Source organism: Cynocephalus volans, chromosome Y, assembly GCF_027409185.1.
Source record: "Cynocephalus volans isolate mCynVol1 chromosome Y, mCynVol1.pri, whole genome shotgun sequence".
In the NCBI taxonomy this organism is placed as follows: Eukaryota; Metazoa; Chordata; class Mammalia; order Dermoptera; family Cynocephalidae; genus Cynocephalus; species Cynocephalus volans.
In genome coordinates, this window is record NC_084479.1 from 8753505 (window position 1) to 8762539 (window position 9035).

Below are 9035 nucleotides of genomic sequence, written 5' to 3' on the forward strand. Positions count from 1 at the left end.
GAATTTGAAGGCACCTTCAGGTTGGGCAACTAATGGACCATATACATCCACTCAAGGTCAAGAACTCGAAATCTTAAATTGTCGTCACGGGTTGTCCTTCCCTGTGCATTGAGTTCCAGCCAACAACAATTTTGATACACAGTTACAACTCAGCCTGCTCGGGAGACTTCTTTTTTTTTTTTTTTTTTTCCAATTAAATCTTGTCAGAGTTCCAAACTGGTCTGGGAGCACAGGGTCCTGAGTAGGGAACAAGAGAAAGGGGAAGGAGGAGAAAAGGAGCAGCCAAGTTGCGAGGGGAGAAGCTAGTTAAAGACACAGTTCAGGCGACTTTGAGCAGATAGAAACAATCGGTCGCGGTCGCTTCTAGGCGCCATAAGCAATGAGCCTCCCTACGAACTTCCACTCACCTCCCTTTGTTGACGGCCCCTAACCTATTTCTCAGCAGCACTCTCCGCAGGTGGACCGCGGAGCTCCGATCTGTGTGGGATTCGGCGTTCGTACAATTTGCGAAAAGGGCTGGACATGATAGTTGACGAGCTATACCGCCCATTCATTCACAGCGGATTTCATAATTAACTCTGTCACGTACGTGGTGATAGTGCCTGCAAACAGGGTTGGAAATAACCGAGACCTTCCCTCAGAACTCCTGAAGTAAACATGAAAGCTAATACTGCCAAACCCGGAACAGATAAGAGGTCGGGAATGCAGTGGGAAGGATCGATAAGCAAGAAATTATCAAAATATCTGCGTACAGAAGTCCAAACTATTTAATGATCTACCATTTAAATGCCCTCCTCAAAGGCAGCACACAGTAAAAACTGATTTCAGGTAGAGTAAGTGTCCAGTGTCCAGAAATGCTGAAGTCTGTATGAGAGAGCTACTCATACACCTTCTTTTATTCTTAGTCTCAGGCCAAAAGGCTACTTCTGGAATCAAGTCCCACTATTTATTCCTTAATCTCCTTTTAAAAAAAAGAAGAAGAAGAAAAGGTCCGGCCCCGTGGCTCACTCGGGAGAGTGAGGCGCTGGCGCCGAGGCCGCGGGTTCGGATCCTATGCAGGGATGGCTGGCTGAGCTGGTGCGGACCACGCTGTGCCGAGGGTTGCCATCCCCTTATTGGTCAGAAAAAAGGGGGGGGGGGCTAAAATGTGGAGCTGTCTAGTCTAGACGCAGCCAGTCTGCATCACTACTGCCCCCAAACACGTATTTGAAACGCAATGGTTTCTTCTTATTTCATTTTTTTTTTTATTTTGTCGATATACATCGTGACTGATTATTGTTGCCCATCAGCAATGGTTTCTTTTTAAGGTGTGTGGAAACAACACAGCAAGCTCCTAGGTCTGTTTAGTTACGCTTTTTAAAATAACACTCCTTTACTGTAAACCTCCATCCCCAAGAGCCACAGAATCTTACAGACTATAGAAATTGCGAACTTCCTAGAAAAAATTCATTAACAATAAATTAAGTTTTACGTAGGGTTGCTTACGAGCCAGCGCAGGTGGCGGTCTCTGGACCCGCTGAACTTGACCACTGGAGAGTATCAGCTGCGCAAAGTCCTACAGTAAAAGGCGTGCCTCCAGATGCCACACAGCAAGGAATGGGGAGAGGGGGAGGGGAGAGGGGAAGGGCGCAGATCTCTACCCATTTCCCTGCTCCTGTTCTCCCTTCTCCCGTGCACACGCATATTCTGCGTCTAGTCCTGCGGGCCCAAAATGTAAAACCCAAACAATAATGCCGGGGAGATGGAAATGAACACTCCTTAAATAATATTTACTCATCGACGCATCTAGTCCGACGCGTACCAACGGAGTTGGGACCTATTATTCTGTCTTATTTCGTGGGGATTGGTGTTTTAATCTTAAATCCATGAGATGCACACTTTGGTGTAAACCGACAAAAAAATCCAGGCTACCCTCCAGCGGTGGGCTGAGCCAACCAAGGGACACCAAGTTCTTCTAGGATACCGAATATGTCCACACAGCCCGCCAACTCACGCGCGAAAGAAACTGTTAGTACTGGAAGTGGGCAGACAGCGGTTTCGGCAGGATTTTACGGTTCTGCCGAATCCGAAAATAAAGAAGACGCAAACCCCTCTCCTGCCCGTTCCTGCTGGCATCACGAGAGAAGCAGGGGCACTCTCCCAGCTACTTGGCAAGACTTCCCTCGCTATACAGAAGGTCAGTGAGGGGCTGAATAAAGCGCCTTGCACTCAGCTCAGCTGACTAATTGGCTAACACTCAGTTTCTTGTTATAAGAGTAGACCAGACTGTACATCAAGTTAGGTTACTGTTCCTTACCTGTGAAGAAATCTTTAGGCCAAACCCCATGGGCTACGGTTTTCAGCGATCAAGGATGCGTTCTTCGGCCCTCGGGTACTCTGAAGGACTAAACAAATATGGCGAATCTGCTCGGGTCGTCTTTTATTTGGCGAAGAGCCTTTCTGCATTTCACAGTCAAGAGCTCCAAGAAAATACCAACCGAGATAACAGGGTCATTCCACGCGAACTCTTCGGAAATTTTGTTCGTGTGAGGATTGGAAGCTCGATGGAGTTGAGTCTGGGAAACAGCGCAAGGGACACAAGAAGGGAAAGCAGTAGAGGAACCGAGATTTGCTTTAATTTCTCCCCGTTGTCGGTTATTTATCGGTCTCCGTCTTTGCTGGTTGCAAACTGAGCCTCGGAGATTATGTTTGGCGTTTTATTTTCCTTGGCACGGAGCGCCTTTTCGCTTACACAGCTGGCCCCTAAAATTTCCAATCTGTAGAATCCTACCGATTGGGACGCAGAGTCTGTGGGGGTACAGTCTTCACCCATAACACTTCAATTAATCGTACTATACACTTATTTAACTTTTCCCGCCTAACCCGCACAGCTATGGAATCTGGTACGTTTGGGTAAGGGTCAGCCACGCCGGAGAGGAAGCAAAGAGAACCGGTTCCAGCCTTCCCGGATCTGAGTCTGGAAGGACCCAGAAAGTTCTAGGTGGGACAGGTGTGTATGTGTGTTTGTATTCATTCAGTTTAAGGGAATCTGACTGCACACACGAACGTGTAGACAGACGAGAAGTGTCCACATTTGCCTGCTCGCTAAGGTCTTTTTATGCAGGGTTTGGCGGGGAGTCTCTTTCCACCTAGGGGCAAGACGTAGCAAGCTCCGTATGAACATCAATTCGTCATGAATTGGCCTGTACATCTACACGGAAAGAAAATTTTAAATTATTCCAAGTGTCCTCATTCCAAAAAATTATTGTTTCAAGATCGTTACTACTAAGTAAATATCAATATCCAAACCAGCTATATTTAGCAGACATTTTACCGTTTAAAAATTAGACTTAACTAATAATTGCACAACTGTCTTAAATTATTTGGCCTAAAAACTTTTTCAGACATAGTGAACTGTAACCTAACCGTGATGTGCAAACAGACTGTAACCTATTCTTGTTAAAAAGTAGGTAACTGTCAGCCAATTACAGGTAACCAACTGTTCAATGTTCAAAAAAGGCAAACACCCAGCTGCAACCAATCCAGATGTTTCTGTACCTCACTTGTTTTCTGTAGATCACTTTCTATTTTGTTTCTATAAATCTTAGCAAACCACTGGGTAGACCCAGAGTTACTCTGAGTCTATTCTGATTCTGGCATTTGCCTGACTGGTGAATTTTTCTTTACTTAAAATGCTGTTAAATTTAATTTGTCTAAAATTTTCTTTTAACAGATGGTGTCAGAGGTGGGTTCCAAAGTACCACTTCCAGTGACTCCCAGGAGCAAGGTGCCCGTGGGACCTGTTGCATCCATTGCTCTCTTGTAGCAACTCGTTGTCATGGGTCTCTCAGATTCCGAAACTTCATGGATTTGTGTTTAGAGCTACCTGAGTTTCTTTGAGCAAATGTTTATATGGACTGGGGTAGGAAGTCAGAACAGAAACTGGACTGAGCCCGGGATAGAATGAATCTCATAATTAAGTGGATTAGATCCAATTAGAGGTAAATGGCAATTACTATAAGGGGTGCAAACTCCAGCTTTGGGAAATTTGCAGGGATTTTGTGCTATATCCTCTTCATTTCTTTGTGTGCTTAGGTAGGGAAAAGTCTTTGGCTAAGTTGATCAAGGAGATCTCAGAACCAAAACCAAGATTTAACATAAAAAATAGTATTCTTAATTTTGGAAGCAGCAAATGCATACAAAGATGATGAGTTCTTACTAATAGTCATTTTAAATTACAGTGAAATGCTCTGAATGAACAACAGTGTACTTAAAAATGAGGGCTTTCAAGTTAGACTTATGCAGGGACACCAACAGATGTGTAGAAGTTTCTAAAATGATTTCAAAATTTTTATTGCCTCTTTTAAAAGCCTTCACAAAAGGCAAATAAAAAGCTGAAGTGACTAATAGATAAAAACCAAATCTGCTGAAGTTGTGCCTCAGTTACTGTCTCACCTAGAAACTGAAAAAAAACCTGGAAAAAGTGTTTATAAAAAAAATCATACCTACCAGAAAAACAAACAAGAAAACAAACAAAATAAAACAAAAAATAGGCCCTCAGGTAACAGGACTGCTTTTTTTCAGAGCTATTTATCCTGCCAGTGCTTTTTAAAAATTTGTTCATCCATACTGAACTGAATAATTTTAGCTAAAGAAAATAGAAGCTAAGTTGAAAAAACCACCTGGGCTGGCTGTTTAGCTCAGCTGGTTAGAGCATGGCCTTGAACACAATGGTCATCCATTTAGTTCTCTATACCAGCCCACTATCAAACGAAAACAAAAACAAAAACAAAAAACCTGTTGAGGTAGATGCTTTTTGGCATATAGCTGGCTATTTTGAAATCCTTTTTAAAAAGAAATTTACATATACAAAGGAAATCTCCATGTTAAGTTTATCTGTCTCACTGCACCAGGAAGAAAGGGAGAATTTAGTCACTAAAAACACTTAAAATGGCAAAGTCATTGGTTTAAATTTACATAGCAAGCCCTTTGTTTAAGGAGCCTTAACTAGATGTTTACCTAGTGTCTCCTTCCTTGGTTTGGGCAAATGTGGTTTATGATGATACTTAGGTCTAAAGTCTCAACTCTGTGCTTATGAGATGTAAGTTTTCTACATGGATTTATCTAAACCATCCCTTTGGAAATACCAATTCTGGGTAAAAAATTTTGGGGGGTGGTTATTAAAAATAGAATAAGTAGAGCAGACAGTGATGGGGTAGAACAAAGACTAAATCTTCCAAAGATTACATAGACCAGAGGGACTCCAACATTACACAGGCCCAAACCCATTTGCTCTATTTATCCCAGTTTGGAGAAGTTTAAAAAGTCAGAAGAAAAAAAGTTACAAGGAGCAAACTAGCTAACAATTGCTCAGGACGATAATCAGAGAGGTCAATTAAGAAAAGGTAACTCAACTCCTTGTTGGAATGGGATAAATTTTATAGATGAAGTTATCATAGTGTGAAAATTATTTTTCAGTAATGAAAAGTCTTGAAGTCATGTTAATTAAAGAATAGATACTCATTAAATATCTGAGTTATTTGTAAGTACATTAAAATACTGAAACATTAATGCTAAACATAGGTTTAGAATACAAATATTTCTCAAGATCCTGCTTTTATATAGTATAGAAAAGTTAAATATATTTGGACCTGTTAAACATGAAAAATTTGTGTTACGAGAAAAATTGTTTCTAAAAAGTATGAAATGGTTCTTATCTAAATTCTGGTATGAAAAAGTTCAAAATTGCTTACTTTCTAGGTTTTCACTAGAAATTAAGGCTACTAAAGCTCAAAATTATTCCAATGTATATATGGTAATTAAAACCACTTCTTATGCAGAAAAGTAAGATGTGTTTTTGGTAAATGAAGCTTACGTAAAAGATGTCTTTTGGGCTGGCTGTTTAGCTCAGTTGGCTGGAGCTGGTATTATAACACCAACATTGTTGGAGTGAGCAGGACTGAAGCCATGTTGGGACCTAAAGCTGCCTGATCTGTGGACAAGGGGGGAGGGGGGAGGCTTTTAAAAAGGACATTTCTTTTCTTTCTACTCTTGCTTCCCATCCCCTGACTTTCTTGTCTCATTTGCTAAGTAGGAAAACAAGGCTGAGAACTAATTAGTACTTTGGAAAGCTAACAGTTCTTTCTTTGAGACTTGTAGAGTTTTGAGAAATGGTCAAGGCCAAATGACTGAAGCTGACCTTGGGCACCAGCAAATCAAATCTTGCAGGGTCCTGAGACAACAGCGAAGATGAGAACAGAAACCAGATGAGGCCTTGGCAAGACCTTGTATCTGACCTATAGAAACAGACCATTTGTAACTCAAATCTCTTGCTCTCCTGCTTTTCACCTCCTACATTCCATTCCCTCAAGCCTTCCTTTAAAAACCCCTCAGTAAATCTAAGTCTTTGAGATGAGATAGCCTGTCATCTCCTTCAGCTGAATACATGTGCTTTTCTAACACCAACCATTTGACTTCTGAGTTTTTTTCTTTCCTTTTCAAGGCGGGGGGATGCCGGACCTGAGTCCGGTAACAATGTCAAAGGTTCATCAGGTTCCCTTGTGGGGAGGGGTGTGTTTTAGTTAAGGGAAAAAAAAAGGGTAATTTTTGTACTAAAGTAAAATGATTGGTTGTGCCAAAATGAAAAAGAGGAAAAGTCGTAAGAATTTTATGAAAGATAAATCTTGTTAAATTTTATGTGCCATCAAGCTGACTAAAATTAGAAGAGAATTATTATTATTTAGTTTTCCTAAAAATTATGCATTAGGGCCGATCCCATGGCTCACTCTGGAGAGTGCGGTGCTGGGAGCGCAGCGGTGCTCCCCCCCACCGCAGGTTCATATCCTATATGGGGATGGCCGGTGGGCTCACTGGCTGAGCGCGGTGCGGGCGACACCAAGCCAAGGGTTGCAATCCTCTTACCAGTCACAAGAAAAAAAAAGAGAGAAAAAAATTATGCATTAATATCAAAATTATGCTAAACCAAAACTAGAATTTGGTTTTCTAGCTTCATGTAGTCTTTATTTTTATTATTTGGATAACTAAATCTCTGTGTCAAGGAGTACAGGTTTTTGCTTTTTAAAATCTTTTAACTATCACTTTGGCTAACTGAATGAATATTATTTTACAGAGATCTGTGATCCTATTTTGATCAAGGGCTTTTAAACTTCTGACACATTTGACAGTTTCCCGAAATCAAATTTTAAAAACAGTATAAGGTCTTTTTTTAGTATTAGGATTTTAAAGTAACTTTGTTCCATAAAGCATTCAAAAGACAGATAATAAATAGGCTTATTCAATATGTTGTTATACAGAAAGCATTATCAAATAAGAAATGATGTTTAACCTTGTTTTGGAATTATATTTGTATGGATATGTTATTAAAATATGTCCCAAAATTGTATGAGAATCCTTAAATTCTAACATGTCTTGGTATATTACCTGTCATGACTACATTTATGTTAAATTATTGTAGGCCAAAGAAATAAATTTTCTAGTAAAATGCATCTTTAATGATGATCATTTTCTTTTGTTTTTCACAGTTAATTGCCTGATTCTGATGCTTTTATTAAAGCTCTTTACAAATAATTACAACCCTAAAGTGTTGTGTCTTCAAGGAGACTCATGGAAAGTATGGAAAGGATTTTGACAAATGCGGGTTTCTGATAACCTTAGATCATACCACTAGGTAAGATTTCCCAGAATTCTAATGAAAAACAAAAAATCCAATACACTTGTATATAAAACTGCTAACTAATATGAATTAAGACAAGAATTAATTAAATCCCAAGGAAATACTTCGGCAGATTTTCACACTAATTTATACAATTTGAATGAACTGCATAATTTAGTCAAATTATTTGCCATACACCATTTAATAAATAGTATTATGCAGCTGAATTGGCAATACAAAATTGATATTTAAGAAGATACAAGTCCAGTGTTAAGCATGGACTCATGGAGAGCCTGGATAATTGCCTGGTTCTTCCCAAATCCTTAAAGCCTCATTCATAAGAGCTCTGTACTCCATGACTCAACATGAAAGAGATAAAATGACCCAAATTATGGGAGAAAAAGCTGGTGGGATGACAGTTACCAAATTGCTAAAATGGTTTATGACCAATGCTTGGTTTGTCAAACCTATAATTCTGGGAAGACGATCAAACCTTCAGGTATATTTCTAATATATCGTTTAAACATTTATAGAGGAATTTCATTCAATTGCCGTTTTCAATGCATGTTTTCTGGTTGTATAGAAAGCTTTCCCATGTGAGAGGGCCAATGCTATAATGGTAGCTAAAAGGTTATTAAACTGTGTTTCCGGGCCGGCCCCATGGCTCACTCAGGAGAGTGCGGCGCTGGGAGCGCAGCAGGAGTGCCAAGGCCTTGGGTTCGGATCCTATACAGGGATGGCCCGTGCACTCACTGGCTGAGCGCGGTGCGGATGACACCAAGCCAAGGGTTATGATCCCCTTACCGGTCACACACACACAAAAATAATAATAATAATAAAAAAACAAAAAACAAAAAACTGTGTTTCTGGCATGGGATATTCCTAGAGAAAATCTCCAGTGATAGATGTACTTGTTTCACTCACTGGACAAGTTATAAAAGCTAAATAAAGTATGACAGATACACTGATTGGATTGCCAAAGGTATTGACTGGTATTGGTAAAGTGTATTGTAGATATAAGACAATCAGTACTTCCAGGAGAAAACATAAGTTTATCCCTTATGAATAATTCACTGGAAAGCTTATGTGCCTAATAATAGAACCACTTCCTCTTGTATCTCCTAGTCTCCTAAATTCTGATATGACTAAATGTTGCACGGCTTTAATGCCTTATAACAGCATTTTCAAACTCTTTTAAACTTGATTCATCTAAAATGTTTCCTTTTAAGAAGTGAAGGAAACTTTCATTACTTTTCAAGAGTGAAGTCGTGTTCATTCTGTTTACTTCCCAGAACATAGCGATTAAAATAGCACTTTTTGAAAAGAAGTAAACATCTCTGCCCTTTGCTGGCCAGTTAGTTCACTTGGTTGGAGTACAGCCTTG

The 9035-nt window shown here is 39.9% G+C and overlaps 1 pseudogene; it reads left to right on the forward strand.

The window, feature by feature from the left end:
• The first annotated feature begins 6489 nt into the window (after positions 1 to 6489).
• Positions 6490 to 9035, forward strand: part of LOC134368978 (ubiquitin-like modifier-activating enzyme 1) — a 30621-nt pseudogene continuing 28075 nt past the window's right edge.